This window comes from Pomacea canaliculata, linkage group LG4 (assembly GCF_003073045.1).
Source record: "Pomacea canaliculata isolate SZHN2017 linkage group LG4, ASM307304v1, whole genome shotgun sequence".
Classification (NCBI taxonomy): domain Eukaryota; kingdom Metazoa; phylum Mollusca; class Gastropoda; order Architaenioglossa; family Ampullariidae; genus Pomacea; species Pomacea canaliculata.
Window position 1 is genome coordinate 9,680,029 of NC_037593.1, and position 24,769 is coordinate 9,704,797.

Genomic DNA, 24,769 nt, shown 5'->3' on the forward strand with positions numbered 1-24,769 from the left:
TAATATTTAACATCAAAATTCAAGACGAAAAATGAGAAAAAAATTTTCTCTGTGGGGGATGCCGGTCTTAATGCTCAGCCTGATGGAAATGTAGGATATGATCACAAAAGTTAATTGTCGGTTCATTTACGATGTTTACAAGTAAAGGCCTTTTTTTAAAAATCTAAACGGAAGCAGAAATGAAAAGAAGATTGTCTGATAAGGACTAAGGAGGGAGAGGTGGCGGGGAGGAGGAGAGAGAGAGGAAAAAAGAAGGTTGCGCCTATTCGTGGTAAAGGAAGAGGAGATGGACAAGAAAGTAAAATGTGGTTATTAAACCTCAGCAAATCAGTGACGAATGTCGGAAAATAAGCGAGGCGCGCAGAGAAGGAGAGGAGGACGATGCAGACAAAGGAGACAAAAAGTGTGGGAGTGACCTCCCCTCGCTCTCTACCAGACAACTTCACGTTCCTACAGCCTTACCTTAGGCGTCGCCTCCCTGTCCGACCTGCCTTCATCTTGACCAAACCAGAACCAAGAAGCCACTGGACTGTACGAGAGCAGAAAGCGAGTCCGACGCCGCCAATAGTTTTGGCGTTGGCCGCTACTGATCCCGTCTAGGCGGGGGTGGATGGGGATGGGGATGGAGATGGAGGTGGGCTGAGGGGGAGAGTCAGGGTCTGAGCGCAAGTCGTCTGAGCAAACGATCGATGCAGCCGTAAAACTCATTTAATGTGTGTACGCCATGACTTGTAGAGGCTGCTAACAAGGCCCTGTCTAGTCCTGGCACAAGACTGCGCGCTTCTGTCCATCTCCAAATGAAATTGTCCCAAGACCAACTTGCCGATAGACCCTCTTTCAAAGGTAAATCTTCCAGACAAGGGCGCCAAGCTTGGCCTTGTGTTGCCGTGCATGACACGCCCTGTGGACTTAGTGTCTTCAGGCTAGAGACACTTTTGAGTAGATGTTAATAATGTGATGACAGTCGCGGCAAATGTTTATCACGACCAGGAACAAAAGAACCATAAACAAGTAAACAAGACTCACAAAATACCGACCTTTGGTTCAAAGCCAACAAAACAAAAGTAAATAAACTGAAAAAAGCAAAGAAAACAAAACAGTGGTGAAGAGAAACAACATCAGGAATAAAACATTTGCTGTTTAAAAGTTAGACACTGTGGGTTTCTGTAGTATGTAGTTCCGGTAGAGTAAATAGCATCCAGTAGACATAAGCATAGAAAGACTTACAGTGAGGACAACACGGGACTGATGCACTAATACAATACTATGCTAATACATAGTGCACAGACATCGACACACAAGTTGCTGGCCGAGATCCTGTGTGCCAATTTGCGTAATAAGTGGTGAGTGTAGGTCAATCAGCAAATAGTCTTTCTAACTAGACTCTCACGGAGCTGCTAGTCTGGAAATAAATGGCAGTGAGGGTCTAGCACGGACAGGTTGGCGCGGGGCCAGCAGGACAGGGACAGGGTACTCCAGGCCACCACCCTCGTCCTTCTGGCAGTTACTCTAAAAGGTGAGGACTACATGGAAAAAAGCATGCCTTGCTTACTTTACCTCTCGTTAATACAGAATTATCATTGTAATTTTTAATCTGTCTAATTATATTGCAGGACCTCTCACAATCACACAAAGCGCCATTAAGCAAGACTCCACTTGTCGGCTTAGTGGGAAGCCAAGGTCAGCGAGTTGTTGCTAAGTAACCATGTCACGGAATGTCATCTGGTGATGAAAGTTGACGTATGGCGTCATCCATTACGTAATCAATCGACTTTTGCGTAGCCAAGAAAGCGCGCACAATGTCGATCGACAGCGCGACCTGTGGTGGCCAAGCTCTCAAGTGTGGGACTGTGGCAACAGATGCTCTGGAGGACGCGCAAGCAGGTGCACGGAGCGGTGATTAGAATATCCGGGAAAATAGTGCTTATGTGAACGTTCACAAGGACAATAGACATATATTCAGTTAATGGCGTCCACAATCAGCATGCGCAGTGAATCGGTATTACTCCGCGTCCCTTAAAGATTTCTAACCACAAACTTGTATTACTGGACAGCTGGCAGACGATTTTTTTCCAGTTAACTACTAAAACGAGGCATGCGACTACAAAGCATCCGGTTTAGTCACATTGTTTGTTTAGGCTCACCGAGACTAACAGCGGAGAACTTGGCAAGAAGCTAAGCGTTGGTCTTGGCAGACAGACAGCAGTCCACCTACACACGTCCGTGATTTAACGGACGATCTAGAAGCAGATCGACAGCGCGGATGCAAAACAAACAAACAAACAAACAAACAAACAAACAAACAAACAAACAAACAAACAAACAAACAAACAAACAGAATAGTGTCAAAGCAGGCGGCAGACGTAGTATTAGCGACTCAATAATAATCCACGTGTATATCCGTTATACATTTTTGTTTAAAGTGCGTCGCTGCAAATAACTGGCAGAAAAATGTTCGGATCTCACAAAATTTGACCTAGAAGAAAAGGTTCAGGATATTTGTCTGTTTTAATCTCATATCCTGCTGCTGGGTGGGCGGTGAGGTGGAGAAAATGTTATTAAGGCGTGCCTCCTCCGCCGTCTGCGTTATATCTCGATCACGTGACAACAGTGCACAGGCTACTTGAGGCAAGAACATCACAAGGCAATAAAAAGAAATTTGATCTGAAATGCCAGAAATAATCAGCAGCTTCTTTTTTTAATGTTTTGTTTTTCTGTCGTTCCGACCCACCTTTGAGTTGCTGCAGGAGTTTGGTTGTCATGATCGATAGTATTGATCACGTGAGAGATGAACGCTGCTGACAAATCATAGTGTCACAGAAACATTTACGTGGCCATTACGTCAAAACAACGGGCCTCTGCGGGTTTGAAAGTAGGTAATAAACATTTTCGGACAGGTTGATAAGGTGTTTACAGACAGAAGGCGTTGGCCCACCCTCACATGACACGTTCTTTAGGATAAAAACAACTTTAGTTATAACAATAGAGATAGTTATAATATAGAATAGAATAGAATAGATATAGTTTTAACTTGTATAGCTCACTTCCTTCCACACAGAAAACTCAGTGCACTTAAACAGGGACAGCTCAGCTACGCATACAGAATACAATACACTTATATCTATATATACTCACGACAACATACAGCAGCCAAAGGGATCTACGGAGAGACGAGTTATCAAAAACAACAACAACAACAACAACAACAACAAAAAAAACCAACCAAACAAACAACCAAAAACAACAACAAAAAACAAAATAAAAAACCCAAACAAATACTGCGATCAGCTCGCGTTCTCATTCATCTTTAAGTCCTGCATTGATATGACAAAAGCATGTCAAACGATATTTGCTATTTACTTTAAGCTCGATCTGGAGCACTCTCTCTCTCTCTATCTATCTACTATTTACACACATTCAAATGCAAGCTTGCGCGTGCTGAGTGTATCTTGAGGTCAAACTTAAACTGAAAACTCAGTCGTCACACTTTCAACCCAAGACGACAACCCGCCGTTTGACTGTTTTTGTTAGCCAGCGGAATAATCCGGCGCGAAAGACAAGACTGAAGATTAAGCTATCTCCTCCCTGCACAAACCTGATCGGCTTATTCAGGATAAAAAGGAAAATGGAAGTGAGATGATATCATCGCTGGAAGCCAGGACGGGCAGCAATGGGGTTGAAGAGAAGACAATGTGTGGTGACCTGCGTGCACGCGCTGTCTTTAGGTCTGAAGACATGCAGACCCCCTGTCCCTTCCCCCACATATCTCCATCTTTATCCGCCCCCCTGGTTTAGAGATGTGTGTCTTGAATGTCTCTCCAGTAAATGAGGATGGAAGCAATGGTGCGAGAGGACATAAACTCAAATATGAATAACGATTGAAGTAGCTGAGAAAGCACGTGGAGTCATGACTCTGGCTCTTTCTATCAAACAAACGAACAAACACACAAACACACAAACACATGAACGAACGAACGAACGAACAAACAAACAAACAAACAAACAAACAAACAAACACAAACAAGCAAGCAAACGAACAAACAAACAAGCAAGCAAAAAAATAAACAAACTAAAACATAAAGTCAGCCAAACTAAACAAAACTAAACAAAACAAAAAAAAAGTGAAAAAAAAAAAAGGTGTACTCATAAAACAGCGCAGATATAACATTGGCCAGACCACACAACACTCACGTTGCCAAACTCCCATAATCACCGGCCCCAAATCCCCTTTCTCCATTATTCAAAGCAGTCCCCTGTAACTGGGTCTCCCTAAAAGAACCAATAAATCTTTTGTTTGAAAAAGTGCTTTACAACTGTTGACCAATATGATATAAACAAACCGCCACATAATTTGAATAAAGACAAAAAGCGCTTTGCAACCGCTAAGACTTTGTGCTCTCTAAATGATCCCTTGCTTGAAACTGTTTCTCGTTTGCTAGAATAAAATAAAGACTCTCCGAGGAGGCAGTACGTTAGGGAACGAGTCGATGCCTGGTCATTACAGACAGCCTCAGCAAGCCCAGGACAGACTGATCGTTCACTGAACGCCCTTTGATTTGGAGGATTACACGAGGGATTGGGTGCACATGATGCGGCAAGAGTGGACATGGGAGATCCGGAGCTGTCTGCCTCTGTATCCGCAGTAATTGACCAAAGACCAAAGTCGATTAGTGTTGTTACGTTGCAAGGCTGCACTGCAAACTTTGGTAATGACGAAGAATGTATGGCTAGGAACTGTCGCTTTGCCCCACTTCTGTAAATAACGTGTAAACAAAGAAACAGAAGAGTGGGGTTTATAGAGGGAAACCTGTGTAGACAGAAAACCTGGAGGAGCGAGCTCTAAAAATCTATTCAAATGTTTGAGAAAGAGAGAGAGAAGCGCTTGATTCTGAGAGACAGATATTTGAAAGTGGAAGATAGACACTTGATAATGAGAGAGATAAGCACTTGAAACTGAAAGATAGAACGATGCACTGTTTGGCCAGAGCGGATATAAGTGACTTTTAAAAACTTGCTACATTTTGATTTTCTGGCGTTTCTCGGTTTGACCAAACAACGCACATGTAATCCTACCTTTCCTATGCTGCTGTTAGTTGTATTGTTAGTCTGTTTGGTTACCGTTACCCGTTGCTTCCTTACTCCAGTCTAGCAATGTATCATTGGTGATGACCATGAGTCCCCCTGAGTGGGTGAGAGGGTGGTGGTGGAGGACACGAAAGAGTTTTCCCGACTTACAACCCGACTGAAACCCAAAGCTAGCTAGCCTCAAAAGCTGACTATATTTCTTGCTATTAGCTTGTAAAGCTTGTTCTTCGGGTGGTCTAGCCGCTCTTCTCTTCCAGACATGTCCTCTCTTCCTCGTCCCCCTTCTCCAGCGACAACAGCGATAATATCTATGTAGATGTGAAGCAGATCGGGGTTGAGCACAAAATGGGGCATGTCTGGTTCCGAGCATTATTCGTGAGATAAGGAAGAAGGGAAAGAGAAAGACTGACTCCTGGATTTGTTTAATGGGATTTCGAAATGCATGAGCTTTTGGCTTGGATATCCTCCTTCTAAAAAAATAAGTAAGGGAAAAAGGGAGAGAGAGAAAGTGGGAGATCACCAGGTTTATCAGCAGAGGTTTAAGGGGCATTGTATTGTGTGTAAAGATGCCTTGTAAACAACTTCGAATCATTTCTTTTCACTATTGTTGGGTGAGGGAGCCTTGCATATTTTGACCATTTCGATTCCACTGTTATTTAGGAGAGAAATACTAAGCAATTACAACTTTGAATAAAGAAATCATCATCATCTTTGAATTTGACATAATGCATTCATTCACTAATTTTTTCCTTTCTTTCAAGCAGCACGACAGTCAGTTGATCTTGTTTGTTCAGTATTTTAGAAGGTTAGTGAGAGATTGTTGTTTTTGTTTTGCAGTGAGAGATTGTTGTTTTAAATAAGAATACAACATAAAGGTTAGCACGTGGATGTCTTGTGGATATTGACTGCCGCACGGCGAGACTGAGAGAAGTTAGAATACCTTCCATCGTTCCCTGCTCTCAGTAACCTCGTTCAAAGAAACGTGTTTTCCCCAAGAAGAAAATCAACACCAAAGACACTCTTAATGTACAGACTTGATTAGGAAAGTGAAATATGATACGTGCTTGCGAGATTGTGTGAGTGTGTGTATGCGTCTGCGTGTGCGTGCGTGCGTGCGTGGGAAGCAGCCCAGAAATGTCATATACAGAGTTTAGAGATGTGATAAAGAGTTTAGAAACAATATACAGAGTCTCGACATGCTATCAAAAGCTTAGATAAGATATAAAGAGTTTAGATACGATATAAAGAGTTTAGATACGATATAAAGAGTTTAGACATATTACAAAGAGCTTAGATAGGATATAAAGAGTTCAGACATGTTTTAACGAGTTTAGATATTTCATAAATGGAATAGGTAATGATACATAAGAATGACTTTTTGTCTTCCTAAGCTGACAAGGCAAAATAATTCCATAAGACCGACTGTGTGGCGAGGTGTGTAATCGCTTTTTGTGTCTTAGCACCTTGCTGCCTGTGATAAAGTAGTTTACTGTGGACACAAAGGATCATGTGTATGTGTGCTCCACCATGACTACAAAACAGTCTGCTGCGCTTCTTCTGCTCATTAATTTTACAAGTTCGCTCAGGACCTGGACAAATAAGATAGTTCTAACAATGGGAAAAGTATTATTAAATTCTTTTGAAACAAAAAGGTATTTTATTAAATACAGATTTATCTAACCAGTCTGCCTAACGCTTAGCTATTGTGTCTAACTAATTTTTGTATTAATACACCAAACATCTTAAGGTGTCTAACTGAATGATATGTATGATATGAACATTATCATAATGCGGTTTCATTTTCTCGATATATAGAAGTATATTTCCCGTTGTAAAAGCTTCAATTTCGTATTCATTAATAAGATCCCATATTACTTTTATGTACTCAACATCGTGACAGCTTACAATAGCATTTCAAATTAAATAAATCTGAAGTATACTGTATCCTTGTGCTGTTCCTGCTTCAGTAATAATTGGCGTTTTGCTAACGAAGTGATGCTTTTAAAACATGGACTGTTCACCTGTTCTGAACAAATATTTTCTTATTTCTTCGCATTTACCTTAAACCGTTATTAGCATTCCTTTCCCTCCTGAAAGAACTTAAAAGGCAAAATCGATGTGAAATGTAATTCCTTGGCAGAATTACGGAAGGAGATGCAATCACTCAGCATCAAGGCCTTCGTTTAGTGTTGTAATACAGTTTGTCTATGTTTTATTCTGTCGACAGACGTGGGTTGACTCACTTAGGGAGTTTTAGTTCAGCCAGGTAGACATTAATTGATAATTAACGGTGGTTATGTTGCTAGCAAACAGGGACAACAAAGGATGGTATTTGATGAGTGTGGGTGTATGAGAGAGAGAAAGATTGCGGAAAACAGAGTGAGATAGATATTCTTTGATTTACAGCCTTAAAAAAGGGAGTGGGCGATATTATTCTACCCCTCTCTCTCCTCAGTAGATGTTCAACAGCAGGAGGGGGCGGGAGTGACGCGAGCGATTCTGTCCAAGCGCTTCACACCAAGAGTCAGGTGCGGCGAGCAGGTCCACATCAGCCACGGCGACAGTTGCCGTTGCCACGGTGACTGTGCTATTGTCTCGTCCTCCCACGCCTTCTGTGAGCCTAGTAATGTTGAACACTTGGAGACATACACGCACCTGAGAGAAGAAATGTAAGCCTGCGTCCCCAGCTTGTCTTTTTTGCACTGAGTTTGATTGTCGGCTCTCGACAGTCACACTGCCTCCGTCAATAATAATAACAACAAATCTTTCTCTAATGAAGTGTTTACTTACATAGAGGTGTTCAGCGTGAAATGTGTCGATATTTCTCTGTTGATCGTGTGCACCTTTGTTACGACATGTAGACACTGGGGACCAGAGGTAGATTGTAAACAGACGCATACAGACGCTGAGGACAAAAAACACGTGGACGTTGTAGTCCGTTATATGTTGTTATATGTGGACAGTATGGGCTGTTTGCTTAGACTCCGGAGATCGTGACAAGAAGACTGTAGAGCAAAACACCTAGATGTTGACACTGTAGACCGTTACAAGCAGACCGTGGTCCGTTACGAGCCGCCTCGGTCAACCATAAGTATACACTGGGGGTGGTTGTATGTAGAATCTGTACCTATATTATGTAATGATAATAATCTCTAACAAGGTACTTGTTGACGGCCGTACACTCCAGGCTGTCAGACTCAACCGCGAGTTACAAAGACGACAAATTGAAAACCTAGGTAGAAAGGTAACAATGGAAAAATAAACTACGATGCGCGCGCACACACACACACTATATGAGTGGACGCAGCAAACACCAGCTCCAGCACAAGTGAAAAAATAAAACTTAAAAATAGATAAGAAAAATATGTGTTGACCAGGCACGTATTTCGTGTTTTATTTTTGAAATGTTTGCTAAAATCAATGTGACTGAGTTTATACTGAAGTGATTTTGTGGACAGCGTGGGAAGAGGATAGCTGACCAAAAGATGTATATACTTATAGTGGCGATGTTTCAAATGCGGTGATCAGAAGGAGAGCAAAGTTGTTTACGAGGTGTCTATATTGATAGAATATTAGAGACATACATGGACAAATTATTTGAGAAGAAACCTGTGGCAGATCAGCGACAATTTGTATTCAACTCCAGCTGACATGGCAACCAGGGTCCTGTCTTCATTAGCTAAGTGTAGACACAGACTCTCTAGACCGTGTGATGTAGACGGTGTAGACAGGGAAGTCCGTTACATGTGAACAATGTATTGATTACCATATTTCTTTTGGAGGGAGGTAGGAAGGATAGAGAGATTGGAAAAGATTTATTCAGTGAGCACAGACGAGCTGCAAACTAAGATGGCGAACTGAGGGCCTGTGGGTTGATTGGGAGTGACGTGATGAGGACTCAGTAACTGTGTGTGACGTGACGAGGGCTTCAGTAACTGTATGTGACGTGACGAGGACTTCAGTAACTGTATGTGACGTGATGAGGACTTCAGTAACTGTATGTGACTTGACGAGGCTTCAGTAACTGTGTGTGACGTGACGAGGACTTCAGTAACTGTATGTGACGTTTTCCGTTCTGGCAACGAGTGGACAGAGACTGTCTGGACGATGCTTGAGTTGCTTGAGAACCAACAGCAAAGCAGGAGCAGCCAAGCCATCCACGTCAATATGAGACTTTCTTCATTTCCACTTTTTTGATTCCTCCAAGATTTTCGAACATTTTTCCCCCTGCAAGTCAAACGTCCTTGAACCTTTATAAACACAGACTTGTGTGCTGGTTGTGTCTGTGTTTGTCTGGTGGCTGTGATGAAGGCAACCACGGTGTTCGGCTTTGCCACCCGACCAGCCACCTACAACCACGACAGAAAAATAAAGATCTGACTAGGGTAGGCGGAGGAAAGGAGGAGGAGTGCTGTGGTCTAGGGGTTGGTTGAGGGAAGAGGGAGGCACCACGTCAGACACTCCGCCATTTTTTGTAGCCTGCTGCCACTTTTTCTCTTTCTCGATTTCACTTACATACGGGTTCTGCCTCCTACGACTTCGCATGGTGAAGATTTTTTTCATTCTCACGAAGAGCGCCATCGCCATTTGTCTCAGACACGTTCGATAATTTCGTTTACCTTATTCAACGGCACGAAGCTTGTTCGTGCGCTTCAGGAGCTCGACCCTTCTTAACCAGACAAATGTTTGACCGAGTTTGGCAAAGTTTTCACGTGACGTTTATATGAAGACTTTTGCCAACTTGGTCAAACGTTTGTCCTTCTTTGTCGGTTCGTCGTGCTAGGTAGGACTGGCCACTCACGTGCCATGAGGTCGAGATAGAAGTGTGACAGAAGTGTGAGCTGCTGGATTTCTTACTTCAGTTCCAGAGCACGTGTTTGTCATCGACTGTGGTGTCGGGTTTTGTGCACGTGACCGATCCACAGCCTCCCTGTCTCTCAGAGGCTTTGTTCCTCGGCAGCTGACGAGTCAGACACTCTAGGCGAGGATTTAGAGTTTAGAGACGAGGAAATCTGATGTTTTCTTGCTTTTGTCACGTCTTCACTGACCTGCGAAGAAAGCATGAATTATCTCCCTTTCTTGCATTCTCGCCCCTGAACTGCGACACGTGATTTGGTCGGTCTCCCTTTGACCTTTCACTCACATCTTAACGCAGTCCACCCCGAGGGATTTCTACCGAGCAAATTAAACGACAGGAATAAATTCTCTCAACTCCTCACTCACATTGGGTTTTTAAGGACACCATTAAGTGGGTTTGGCGAGATCTCGTGGAGAAATGTTATTTGTGGGGTGGGAAGTGTGGGTAGAGTGGTGTGGTCACACTATTTCCCATTCCTCTTTTCGAAGCTGCTTAAATAGAAGTTTTCAAGCGGCATGTCAGGGTAAAAATCTTTAATAACTGAACTTCTGTGGATAGTAACTAAAGTTGGAGAGTCTGTGGAAGCTGAGGAATATAGCTTCTCCATTTCCCCACCTACCCACACATCCCACCACCATCATCCCACCACCATCATCCCACACATTTTTTGTGGTAATAACGGGACATGTAGCCTGTCTTTTGATGAGATCTCCGTCGGCTACAATGCATCCTTCTCATTCTCTGAACACAACGAATCACCTGTACCCGCCATCTCGGTTTTTTTCCCTTGTCGTCGTCATCATTGTTTTTTTTTTCTTTTTTTTTGGTCCGAAATTATTTGTCCTCTTCTCTGAGATTTCCATCTTTATTTGAGAAAAAGACTGAGTCAAAATGCAAGCAAAGTTGTAAATTCCTCCAAATCCGATTTCCGTTATTACTCTCTAAATATGGCGGCCATGAAAATCAGTAATCGTGATAGAATGGTAAAGGTACACGCGATCTTTTTTCTGATGGGCTGGGTCAGGGGTTATGATGACGATTCATGAAAAGGTGGACAAATAGGTTCTGTGGATGGATGGGAGCAGCAATGAGACTAGAAGAAATTGTAGCAGGTTTTTTTTTGACAGTACGAGACGACAGTATTATATGTTATCTGACTTGTTATTTGACGAGACAAAGGCGGCTTTCTTGTTAACAGACAGGATGGAAGGACAGCAGCCTGGAAGACATGGCAGCAAGTTATTTCAGAGACAGCAATATGTTATTTGACTGGGAGAAATAATATCATCATGATATTTGACTACAGGGAGACAGGAGATGTAAGTGGATTGGAAGTAGTGTATCCTTGTACTGGAGGGAAAAATTCTTGAAAATAAGGAAGAATATGGTCGTCAGGCGGGTGCTAGTACAGGGAGTGAAGGTAAATACTTATAGAGAAGTAAGCGAATAGCAAACCTCCATGGATGCGATGGGGAATAAAAGACACGAGAGGATTAGAGCACGGAGTGGTGCTAATGAACCACTCACCTCACATACACTCAAGAGACATGCATGGAGAATGTCAAGCCTGGCATTTCACTTGAATACAAGAACGCCGTGGAAGGGTATTGGAGATGACATTCGATGTTAAATGAGAGAAGGAGGCGTGAACACTCGTCAACATTGTGACAGCCTACCCGCCAGATGGAAATGTCTGGAGAAGGCTTAGTGTCACCCTGTGTGTGGCCAGTACAAGTATGAGAGCACGGACAAGACCCATTTGCACCCATGGGATGAATAAAAGATGCTGTGGAGGCTGTATCATCGTCTGTGTGCTGGAGCCGAGGGTGGGGAGGCGTCTATGTCGTTGACAGTCAAATGGGTTGATGATGGTTCAAAGGCATCACTGAGCTCTTCGGTCACGTGACCTGACCCAGCATTCATTTTTCTGTCGGGAACAAGTACAAAGCGCTTTACAAACATAGCTAAATGGAGCTAATTTGACTGAGGTTGAGGTTTCGCTGTCTGTATGCCAATGGAGGCCATGCCGGGATGGTAACAGGGTTTATCTACCTTGACATTTTTTTCAAGTTATTTTCACGATAAGCCAGTTGATATCTTGTCTTTGAGGCACTCATTTGTGAGTAATTAAATTTTACATTTGTGAGTGATGGCAGTTTGGTAAAAATCCTTCAAGCTGTTCTGCAGCCACCTGGTTTCAATTTCTATTTAGAAGGATAGCCCGTGGTTCTTCAGTCTAAGCCTTTGAAGAAATATGGTAATATTTAGTGATTTTATAGTAATTTAAAAACAAAACAGAACAAAACAAAACAAGGACAACACTGTTTTGCAAGTGATATGCGTAAGTAGCGGCTTTGGAAGAGTTAGGACTGGGGATCGAACCTTTCAGGGGGACAATGAGGTTCTTAGGCGGAGCTTTGACAGTTCAGAGACAAATTTATGGAATTAATGGGTAAAGATAGATTTGAGCATCCCTGTTTGTTTGTTTGTTTTTAACCAGGACGGTTTATAAAAACCCTTATATATTTACGTGTGTATGTGTCACTATTACTTTTATCAATCTGCGGGCGCATGCGTGTGTGTACGTGCGCGTGCATCTGTATGAATGGATGGATGTGAATTGATTGGGGATGGGTGGCAGAGTAACAGCAAGAGTGAATGGGTAGGTGAACGGGTGTGATATATAGAGCAAGTGCATGCTCACAACATGTTGCCTGGTGATTGATTCCCACAGCTCTATCTTTCTGCTTCAACGCTTCGTCAAGATGCTTTTCCCGAACCTCTCTCCTCCCCATCCCTCTCTCTCTCCCCTCGTGCTACTCTTTTAACAAAATCCTTGCGCCGTCGTGCATTTAGAGTGGCCAGCAGCCGCGCAATCTCTCTCTTACTCGCCCAAGTCTCGCCTGAGATGCTGTCGTCCACCCAATTTACCCTCCTGCAGCTGTTGTCGTGTTGCTCCAGCCCCGCGCCAAGAAAAAGGAGGGAGCATCGTGCCTATACATGCTCCTCCCTCCATTGCAGATTGATTTTTCCTTCAACTCGACAGTTAAAGAGCCGAGCCCAGGTCCTCTGTCCTTTCGTTAACGAACGCAATGCGATACCGACTGCAATGAGGACTTAAAAAAACCCGCGGAGGAGATTTGGGGGGAGGCGGTTAAGGGTGAGCGAGTTTTGGAAGGGAGAGAGTGAGAGAGAAAATTGCGTAATTTCAATGAATTGCTGTTTGTTGATATTGAGGTGATTTGTTGGTAATTTCGTGCAGAATGCAGATAAAATGTCGATGAAATGTCAGCCGGATAGGAGTCTGGTCGGGCGTTAAAATCTTGGTAGGATTATTTGCAGAATACAGGCTGGCGCATGACACGTGTGTGATTCCAGTCCCACAATGGTCCTAATCAGTTTAACTTTTTTATGTGTTTTTAAAGACGAAGATAAAAACAAATTATTTCAGCACAAGAAAAAAGAAGATACATCGTTATTTGCCAACGAAGAACTCGTCTGTAGGTATTTATCCAATTGTAGGCAGTTACAAGCCGCTGGTGTTTGTCCAGTAAATGGCTTCAACTGTTTGAAAGTCTCGCCACGGAGCAGACAGTTAGTCTGCCTGGAGAAGCAAGGGTGACTTTATTGCCAAACCTTTGTTCCCGTCTGCTGCTCCGGTCCCTGAAAACCCCGGGTCTCGATTCCAATCGCCGAATCGTTTTAATTTTGTGGCGTCCGATGGAGGGACTTGCAAAGGGTGGGGATGGGGTTGGGGGTGGAAGATGGCGATCGTGTTTGTGCAACGTGCCGCAAGATGGTCGCAAGATAGGCGAAAAAAAACCTTAAAAAGTGGTGACTTTAAGAGTGTCTAGGTTGAAAGGGTTTTATGTGGAATGCAGACCAGAGAGAGAGAGATGATGTATGTATACAGATACACAGCAGACTGTTATGTAGAGAGGTATTGTGGGTAGGGGTGGTGGATGGGCGCACGGTCATTATGGAGTTTTTTCCAAACTACGAGACAAGAAAAGCGTATCTCATCCCCGATGTTAACAAAACAAGAGAAATAAAGAACAGTATGTTTCATGTTTAAGTTCACAATACGAGACCGAAAACAAACAAGCAAAAAAATTTTAAAAAAAAATTAAAAAAAACACCACTTGATATTTGTGTCAGTCTTGAGGTCTAAGCGAAATGAATTTTGGGAAGATGTGAGTTTGTCTTTTTTCATTATTCTGGAGATTTTTCCCGTTTGATGTTGCACTCGATGTATAAGTGCTCCTTCATTGCACGAGTGGAAGAGAAAAGCGCGCAGGGACAGCTATCAGAACTCAGGCGCCACGACAGCTGGGGTCACGTGACTCCATGATGCTGCCTTTCAAAAAGAATAATTCCTTTCTCAAAGTTCGACAAATATGTGTAGAGATCCAGACTTTATTAGCAAGTTTTTTGTTTAAATTAAAAAAAAAACCAGTGTAGTTGAACAAGCAAATAATACAAGAGGAATTTTTGGTCTTTTTGTTGAGTTAGTTCCTGTAAGTAAGTGATTGCACGTGATGAGTATAGATAGATCAGTGGTTCTTATTTATTACAGTGTCTGGAGGCGTAGATTGCTGCGTCGTATTTTCTGTCTCAACGGTAACTCGCTGACTTTCAATCTTTTCTTGCCAGTTGTGTCTACCCATTTCTTTCTCTACTTTCGCCGCCCCCTTCCCCTCCGTTATTCGCGACATTTCGCCCTTCATCATCCGCAACTCCCAGAGATTGATTTTCCTCTGCCTCCCTCTGTGTGTGTGCGTGTGTGCATGTGCATGTGCGTGTGTGTGTGTGCGTCCATGCATAAGCAGGTCTGTGCAAGCGTAGATACATGCGTGTGTGTGTGTGGAATGCCAAAGCGTCAATCCTCTCAAGAGCCTTTAAGTCCCATTATCGTGGCCATGTCCTGTATGAAGTTTACTCATCATGTTAATCAAAATCCCAAGGAGTGGAGTGTTTGCCCCCAAACCACTGGCTTGATGTAACCTTCGCACACAACTTTTCCAAACGTTGGTCGAACGTTTGACTCCATTTGGCCGGTGAGGGTCTGTAGGTTGTACTAACCAGAACTGCTCGAAGTCTCTGGACGTATTTCAAATCTTCATTCTTTTTGTTCTTAATTTTGTTCTTCTTCTTCCTCTATTTCTTTAACTTCATCTTCTACTACTTCTTTCTCTTCATCTTCTTGCGTGGAAAGAAATGGAGAGAAAGGTGAGCAGAGGGGCACAGGGAGGTACATGATAGAGTTACATGGGGGCGGCGAGACAATGTGTTTATGTCGTGCCAGCCAGCCATGAGACCGGTACTTCTATGACAGAATGTAGCGACAACATGACAGAATGACACCAAGTGGCTTATACAGACCTACCTGGACTTCATTTCAAGCAGCAGTACAACAGACGCTTCCTCGGGTTGATGCCATTCTGTTTTGAGAAAGGTCTCTATGGGTAATAAAGCGCGTTTTCATTTCTTTCAGGAAGTTGAAGAAATATGAAGGCCTTGACTTCAAACATGATGTTCACCAAAAAAAAAAAAAAGTAGAGAGAGAGAGAGAGAGGTCAGAAATGAAGGACTGAATTTTCAGGATGCAGACAGAAATCTCATCATTCTACCTGTTGGATTTCTTCATGTGATACAAGCAGGACACTGGTGTGACCAGAAGACTAGGAAGACCACGATACGCGCAAGGAACTACGGATAAGAGGGTGAGTGGAGGAGGAGGAGGAGAAGGAGGAGGAGGAAGATGGGCAGTTTGGAGTAGGAGCAGATCAATATCCTCCCCACAGCTACAGTGAAATATGACTTGTGCTCTCCATCACTCACCCTCCCACACGAGGTTTGACTTGCTCGACACTCCTCCCTGACACCTTCCTCCCCTCTCCCTCCAAACTAACATTCATCCCCCAAATTCTCTTTCACAGGGTGCATGACGTCACAGACCACGGTTTCCCGTGCTCCCAGGGTGCTTCAAGAATAAAAAGTTAGCCAAGCGCAAACATCGGTTTGGGGGAATTCTCTACAAACAATGTTTAGACGGTTTCTTTGACTCATTGTTTTTACATCGCTCTGCGTTTCCTGAATGTTGTCTGACTTACTATTATTTAATATTACTTTATATCATACAGAAAATGTATGAGTTTTTAAGTCCAACTGTTGCATGTGTCGTCGTTGGAGAAATGTACTTTTTATAAGTTCAGACCCTGATGACGTATGATTCTCGCGATGTGTTCTGAGCTGACGTCATTAAGTCGTCTGCGTTTAGAGGCCTAACGGTTTATTTGTCCCTGGGACCTACTTGCGAATCTTCAAGTCCTTCGCAAGCTTTTATTTGTCTCAATTATTCATCATCATCATCATCATCATCATCATGATGATCCTCCTCCTCCTTATCATCATCATTACTGCCCATTTCACGACTTCACACTGTAACATCGCAACTGTATCTCAATATTTCTCAGTCTAGGCGGCGCTGAGTTCTCTATGGTGAAGGGAGGAAGAGAGAAGCCCTCCCCCTGGACACTCGCAGACCCCGCAGCCCACAGACAGACTACAATGTCTCATCGTCTCCCTAGCGACCAGACCTCAAAATGTGCAGCAAACACTTCGTGGATGTCAGACTTTTGAGATGAAGTCTATCGACTCACTTATTTTCTCAGAGGCAATCAGACACTTGCTCACTGTTTATCCGGGAAATTACTCGTGTAAGCTTTGAAAACAAGCAAGCTAACACGAGTCACACCTATTATTCTTGAATGTCTGTCAATAAACAGAAGATATTGTGAGAGAGCGATAGGAAGAGAGAACTTTAACTCCTTTTACTGAACAGACCCCTCGGCCCCTTTGAAAAGGGGAAAGTGAGCCCCAGAAACACCAAGTGTATACACAAATTATGATGAGACATTTCTAGTATTTATTTTAACCGTTAGGACTTTGGAATTTCAAGAGAACAACAAATATGATATAGAAATTCTGATATTCTAGAAAGAATTAAGGGAAACGTTCTAGGAAGTTTTATTTAAAACACAGGGAATATTACATCCCCGGTGTTAAAGGAGTCCACCGACTTCTTCTCTTCCAGAAAATGTTTGTAACTAACTTTTCGACCTGCTGCCATCCTACCTTCCCAGCTAGTCCACCTTTTGTCTCTGGGGTATGTGTGGAGGAATCTTGAAAATCCTGAGCATCGCTCGTTTTATGTTGGATGTCGGGGTAGGTTCTTTGGGTAGCGAGCTGGGGGAGAGTGTGAAGTAAGTCTCATTACCCCGGATTCCCGGACCCGCACTCCTCATTCTGCGTCTTCGCTTTTCGCATTCAAGTCAGGTTTAAAAACACATTTTCCCCACACTTTATCTTAGACTAATGAGCTGGCGGATGTTGCCCCTCTTTATCCCATGTTTCCCGTATGCTGGCTTGGAGTTAGTGGAGGAGGATGGTCCCTCCTTTCCACCAAATACCTCTGGCGGGCTGTCTCGGAACTACTGTGCTCGTGGATGTTCCTCCTCTCTGCCTCACATACTTTCTTGTTTTTAATGATTTATTGGGATTGGGGATTTCACTGTGAGGGACAGGCATGTTTGAAAGTCATCATCATCATCATCATCATCATCATCATCATCATCATCATCATGAGTAACGATTGTTACAAATTAATTAAGCTGATTTCTGTGCTAGTTTCTGCAAGTGGTTTAAGGTATGAGAAAAGAATGGTAATCTCTATGTCCTAATGGCAGAATGCTCGAGATCAGTGAGTGGTTCTCTGTGTCTAGGCCACGACATCTGTGCGGCAGAACCCAACCGTCTCCTTCCGCCGCCATTTAACTTCCATGCTTAATCAAATTCCCATTCGTTTTGGGTGTGCAGAAGGAGTTTTCTAGTTAATGGCCCGAAGAAACCTGGAATCTAGGACCCTCCAAATCACTTTTTACACAAAAAAACATGTTAATAAAGTATGACTTTTAAAAGAACAACTATGCAACAGTGAACAGCGGCGGTCAGGTAGGAAAGTATGTTTCACCATGAACAGAATTTAAGATCCAGTTCCCACTTCAAAGCATTTGTATTTCTTTGTGGACATGCCGCCCTCTAGACAGGATTTTGCTGTCGGGAGGTTTTTCTGGGTGCTGAGATTTCCACCCCTTTCAATCATCGTTTTTAGAGCTGGAATCACCACTTCGTGAATCCTTGTCATCAAACCAAGAAACCGTATAAAAGTGCAAAGATGTTATTTCGCCAGGATTCACTCACTTTCGCCATTTTCACCATCACTGCTCGCCGGACTCCTCTCCCAATCGTGAGAAGGAAATCTTTATTTGCTTTATTTCAAACAACATGTATAGTAAGTAGTGAGAACCAGAACTTCTCAATGTCTTCATTTATAACATTTCCTTTCGTCAAAACAAACAGCTCCGCTTGCTGATGACATTTTTTTGCTATTTTTTTTCGTGCTCATCGTTTGTTGCTGTCATTTTCTCGGAAATACTAATGGATTCCTGAGACAACTATAAAAATTTGCTGGGTGTTTGTTTCCTCATCGGTCAACCTCAAAATGTTGTCATCACCTCTGTAAACGCATCGAAAATGAAAGTGCCGAAAAATTGGGAAATGTCGGAATGGCGGACTTGACGGCGGCCGCTGTTGGCGGCGATGTGACCTTCTTGAACTCGAGCTCGTCCCTCGCTGTGACACTTGTGGGGCGCCGTTAGCGCCATCGATTCTCCATTAGCTTCATCCTCCGAGAACTTTCTTGAAAGTCTTCCTTCGCATCTTCTGGGTCTCTTGTAGTGATACTGCTGGAGACAGGGTACATTCTATCAACTGAACAACCTACTTTATTTCCGGTTTTGCACCAAGTCTTCCCTTCTCCTCAGAAAAATAATCACAGAAAAGTTGGAAAATATACTTTGACAAGAAAACCCTGCGTTGTGTAATTAAGGTACACATCGACGAATCCGGTTCGTTACTCTGAGCATGTTTTTGAGCAGAATGCTCACGCGCCGGCAGTGTTTACAGTCACATGACCAATCCAGAGTGGTGTCGCCGTCATCGCCATTCTCAAACATTTCCCAGTGAGTGTTGTAATAGAAGTTTGGTTTTGACAGTGTTAAAAACAGTTGAGGAACAGATTTGTGTTGAGTAGTCACGCGTGTACTTTAACCGTTATAAGCTGTTTCATTCTACAGTGTGCTCAGATAATCTGTTATATATATATATCCACGAAGCATGCGCTGTATCCGACAACGGTGACAACGGGAGCGATGTTTTACAAGCTGACATTTAGCAGTTCGCCTCCACAGTTTGGCCTAGTTGGATTAGTTTGAGTGAAACTGAGAAAAAAGAACAGAGTTGGGGTTGAGATGTAATGAAGACACTTCCAGGAGAAACAAATCGTTTGCTCGCAGCATGATGTTCTCGACTCAAGTAGACCCCTTGTACTCCACCCCAGCCCCCAGAGCTCCTCTCGTCGATGATTCCCACTATTTAACTATTTAATATATAAATGGTGAACCAATGGTAAAACTAAGGAGGCCCCAGAAAATTTTCTCTGGTATATTTTTCTTCCCTTTAACCTCTAGGGCAGTGAGAGTGAGATGAGTATTGTAGATACTCGAACTACTTTAAACAGTCAGTGAGTAACTGTAGGTAGCAAGAGCTCTCTAAGACTTGTGTGTGTGTGTGTGCTCTAATGTTCCTGACAAGAATTGTAATAGCACACTGAGTTTTTTTTAAGGCTTAGCTAATTAATTAAACTGAGAGACTCAGTAGACAGCACTGACTGTACCTCACCAACAAAATGAAACTAATGACTTGTTTAGTTGTAGGATGTTTATTTTCTCTTAGTGACTTTATGATTTAGTTCTGTTGAAAATGTCAGATGATGGATGTGGTGATTAATTTATTTTGTAATGTTGTATGGGAGCAGCTAAAATTATTTTTAAAGTAAGCCTGCAGGGGTATATTGTCAAAAGAATTTTACTGTAGCCTTTAGGGATGTGTCTTCATGTTTTTACAAATGTCTTTATTACTATCGACTGATCTCTGAAACCGAAGACAAGACAAGAAAATGTTTGAGAAAAGTCTTTATTCTTCGCTTGACTCTGTGGGACCTAAGTAGGTCTGTGTTTTTGTCAGTGCTGGTTTAATTGCTTTCCCTTTCTAAAATGATATTTTAGTACTACATACTGTTTAGTTCAATTTTTTACTCAAAAATCAAGATCAATGGCTTGATCATATCTCAGAATGTTCCAGAATGAATCTGAATCTTCCAACCCACGTAAAAGTAGAATTGAAAGCAGCTGCGTACCTCCTATCTATGGCTCAGACCTTGGAAGGATTGGTAAACCACTCAAAGGTACATCGCAGTCTCAGATAAAAGGTTTTCAATGAGAAACATTTTCTTAAACATTTTAAGTCAGCGAGCAGCTTCTCGGTTTGAACTGCTGTTTGAGTTTTTTTGTTTGAGTCTGTGATTTTGTGTGTGTGTGGTGATTTTCTTACTTTCCTCTTTCCCTCCCTAAGCACCACGACTGGGAATTTCAGCTTAACTGTCCTGATTCTAAGCCCTGACCATTGTTACCGAGCAATGGACCTCTTTCAGATGGGCGCCGACCGTGACCTTTACCTGCTGTGGTGAGGTCAAAACTTAATGGACGGTATATAAACAACAATCAGAACTAACGGGAAATGGTGAACAAATACTTGCTGCTATGAAACATGTAAGAATGATTCAAGACATACGGATCTTACTTTGCTAAGGATCCATGTCACGTACAAGGAATGGATTTCCCTGGAATGGATAACCGAAAGTTCATTATTTTAAGTGCGAAAAATGGATTAAGGTGTGTGACTACCGGACTCCAGAAGATTGCACGTTTACACTCAAGAAGATGAAGAGTCTTTCATTTATTTGTACAAAAGATTTTGGTGGTGCAGAAGGTCCTACACCAGGATACACAGAGTCCATAGCAGCGTCCGCGTCTAATGGGGAAGTGAAAGGGTTAAACACAGAAACTACACAAAAACTCTCCTTGGATCGGAAGGATTTAATCCAGTTTGCTCTGGCGAAGACAAAGAAAAAAAGTTCCATTAATTCTTGGGTTTTTTTTTTAAAGACAGTGGAAAGTCTTTTTAATGTTTTATTTTTATCGAATGGTTTATAATTTGTTGTGTGATCTCAGAAAAAAGTCTTTATTTACCCACCATCAATTTCAAGCTCTATTAATATTATATTATTATATCATATAGAAGGTTTATATTTTATCAGTATGCAACTTCCCGTCATCTCCAAATTAGTTCCATTCACAAGAAAGTGAAATACTTTAAAATCCTATTTAACAAAATATAATTCACTACAGATGATATTAATATTTTATTAGCCGCATAGCAAACTTTTTCAATGTGAGATTTGGATTTCTTTAATACTTCTTCAACTCTTTTTGCAATATTTGCTAAGGGCTGTGCTGTGAATTAAAAAAAACTGTGACTGAATAAGTAAACTTCTGTTCTAATATCAACAATAAATTATGCAGACATTATTTTTTCTTTGCAGCCCAAGAAGGGTGTGACACAGATGTGACAGATCGGTGCAGGTCTGAAAAACAATCAATCAATGAAACAAACAAATAAACAATCAAACAAGCAAACAACGGCTCAGTGTCGCTCAGTTGTACTAAATCCACCTGCTTGTGGAAATCTTCTCTATGAAGAAACTAAAAATGTTACACAGCCCAACCCTTGGTAAACTTTGACAGCACTCAGTGAAGTGAAAAAGGATCGTCTGCTGGAAAATGAATTTCTTTCTGTTTGCTTTGTAAATCGATGTCGGTGGACTGATGCCGGGCGTCTTGACTCCGCGAGTGAATCCCAATTTTCGACATGTTTAGTCAGTTTAAGCAAGTTTTCTCTTCTGTAGTGATTTATGGAAATTCCCGCTTTTGTAGATTCTCTTCTAGGCTTGTAATATGGAGATTTTTCAAAACTTTTGCTGCTACATTCGGTCGGTCGTCTGTATAATGCCATCACGTTTAGCTCGCGCCAGAGAAGACAACTCTGAAATTGCCAAGAACGATAATCATCGGAAACAGGTCCATTGCTCCTAATTAGCATCTCTTGGAGCAGAAGAAATGGAACATAAAAAGCATCATGAAATTATCAAAATCTGGTTGGATTCGTCTAGTTTGTTGTCATTCCAGCTCTCTCCTTATCATTTTATTTACCGAAAGAAACACCGTACTGGCTAGTAAACATATTACTACATATTGTTTTGATTAGAGAAATACACATGTCAAGAATTGTTGATTTCTAACTCTAATGTGGAAACCCTAAACACAGTAATCCTTCACAAGTCATGTTCATAACCCTTGACCCTCACCAGTCATTTACATGTACGAGCCGTTTATTCGAACTATTGTGCACTACGCCATCTTTTATTTTTCAGTCGACGAATTCAGTGAAAATGGCCGCCGATTTAGAAGTGCTCGGAGGACTTTTAAGGTTTCTGGGTTGAAGAGCAGTTAGTGACAATGGGACTCATGTATCTCGGCTAAACCAACATGGTGCTACGATGCTTACTTTAGCTGATTGCTAAGTCTTAGCCATCTACAGTTCAGAGTTCTTGACCCCTGACCTCTCACCGTAAGGTTGACAATCAACAAGCGATAAACGATAATTTCTTTAATCTAGATTTTTTAAACTTACATTGAATATCGCTGTATAAGTCAAGATACGTAGTTCAACTGTCAATATTCTTTCTTTTTTCCTGCCTCTGCAGAGTGTGTGTGGGTGGGTGGATGGATGGATGGGTGGATGTTTTCGTCTTCCATCAACCAAAAATCTTTCAACAGATCGATGGACCACTCTTCACAAACTCTCGTAGTTTCCAGGAAAGAAAGAAAGATATAAAGGAATGATGCGAGTGGGAAATGTTGGTGCGCTTGAACACGATCTTTAGAGGTTGCCGCAAACGACAGAAAAATTCGTTTCAAAGAGAGCGCACCCTTTGTTTCTCTCTTTGTGAAAGTACACTTTGCAAAAAGTCCTTAAGCTTCACTTTCCTGCCAGCATCTGTAGTCTGCGCCCATCTGGTGTGAGCCCTGCACCTCAACAGCCGGGCGTTTGAGGCTTTGCCAGCAAATTGTCTCAGACCCAAACTGCTCTTGCAACTCTGAACCCTTCCAGAAGTTTGTGGTTTTGTTTGGGGTGAAGGAGTACACACACTCCGCGTATTAAAAGTGAAATATTGCTGGCATTGGCAGTCGGGTCTAATTGACCCTACAGGCTAAGTCTTTCCATGGCTTAGCTTCTCGACACGAGGAGCCATAAATTGTATTGTGTGAAGCAGGACCAGCATGCTGCCGAAACAACATCAGGCACAACCGGTATTCAACTTCAACGCCTGTAATAAAGATGGACGCCCCTTCCGGCATTTGAAGTTGAATCTTTATGTGGTGTTGCTAAATATATCACCTCAACACCATGCAAATACTTCTGCTAGAGAATGAGAATAAACCATTATTCACTTTGGGGACTGTTATAATTCAGATTGGTCATACTTCCTATGAGCAATACAATTTTTAATAATCTGAACAAATATGTGAAAAAGGAACCGGAGGTAATAGAGTTTCACTGACAAATCCCTCCCAAAACTAAAAATTTAATAACATCCATGAATCACTATAAGCGTTCCTTCAAGTGAGAAAATTAGATTTCCTAAGAAACGCAAACTTCTAATAAGAATGTAAATATTTTTGTAAAGAAAAAGAATTTTATTATAAATTCATGCAAAGCTTAGTCACATGGGCAGTCGAGGTTGATGACATACCCAAAGAACCGAAAAGATTTTGCGATCAGAACTCAATAAATATTACACAACAAAGTCACATGACAGCAAAGGTTTGAGAGACATATTGGTCAAACACATGTTTTGCGAGTACCAGCATCCAAAGTTATCCAAGAGAGCGAAGTTCAGAGATAAGTCTTGCTAAGTACCTGAAGCCGTGGTTGTCACGAGCTCTTGAGTAGCCAGATGCTTTTGTTTTCCTATCTTCATTATCTTCTTCACGAAACCTCGTACAGAACATGTCGGAGATGACACACCATGACCGACACAAAAAACGTCTTTGACGTGAATAAACCTTGCAATAAAGAGAAAGACATCAATTATCTGGTGGTGTTACATTCGTCCGCCAGACATTAGTAGAACATCTGCGTTGTTGCCGTTGTTATATTTGAAAGAAAGGAAACATGCACTGGGGAATGTAAGTTTTGCACGTGCAGCAAAACACTCAACGATTATTTGTTACTTTCTCCTCGTAACATTAAAATAAAATTTCGGTCTGTGATAGCTTCAGAAATCGTCGTCCACTCAGCCTTTAGAAGAGCTGACGACGACGCATCTTTAGCTGGCTGTCCTTTCAACCAGTCAGGCCCAACGAAGGACCTCGGAACACGCGCTGAATGCGAAACAAAGAAGCGAAAAGCGTACCGAGCCGAAAGTCACGGAAACATGCTTTCAAGCGAAGCACAAAACACACACACACAGAAATTCTACCGCGACACTGTGCTTTGTGGCGCATCTGATTCACACTGGCAGGGGCCGCTTGGGGGCACCAAAATGGAAATCCAGTCCATATTGCGGTCAAGGAAAAAATTTGATCAACAAAATTAATATGCTTCATATTCTTGGTTTAGGATTAAAGGTAAGCATGGGGCTCTGCTTCTGCCAACAAAAAAATATTAATTTTGAAGACATACAAACTTTTACGACAGAGATAAATAATACAAGCATGTTCACCAAACATTATGTTGGCTGTG

The 24,769-nt window shown here is 42.2% G+C and overlaps 1 protein-coding gene across 3 annotated transcripts in view; it reads right to left on the reverse strand.

Annotated features, from left to right (window-relative positions):
* LOC112562827 overlaps window positions 1-24,769 on the reverse strand; it is a 58,183-nt gene that overhangs the window by 24,901 nt on the left and 8,513 nt on the right. Inside the window, exon 1 of one of the 3 annotated variants that reach the window (XM_025236361.1) lies at window positions 463-518. The exons of the other annotated variants lie outside the window; for them this stretch is intronic. The gene's annotated coding sequence lies outside the window, so the exon portion shown is untranslated. Of the gene's footprint in view, window positions 1-462; window positions 519-24,769 lie in introns of those variants that run through there. 3 annotated transcript variants of the gene reach the window in all.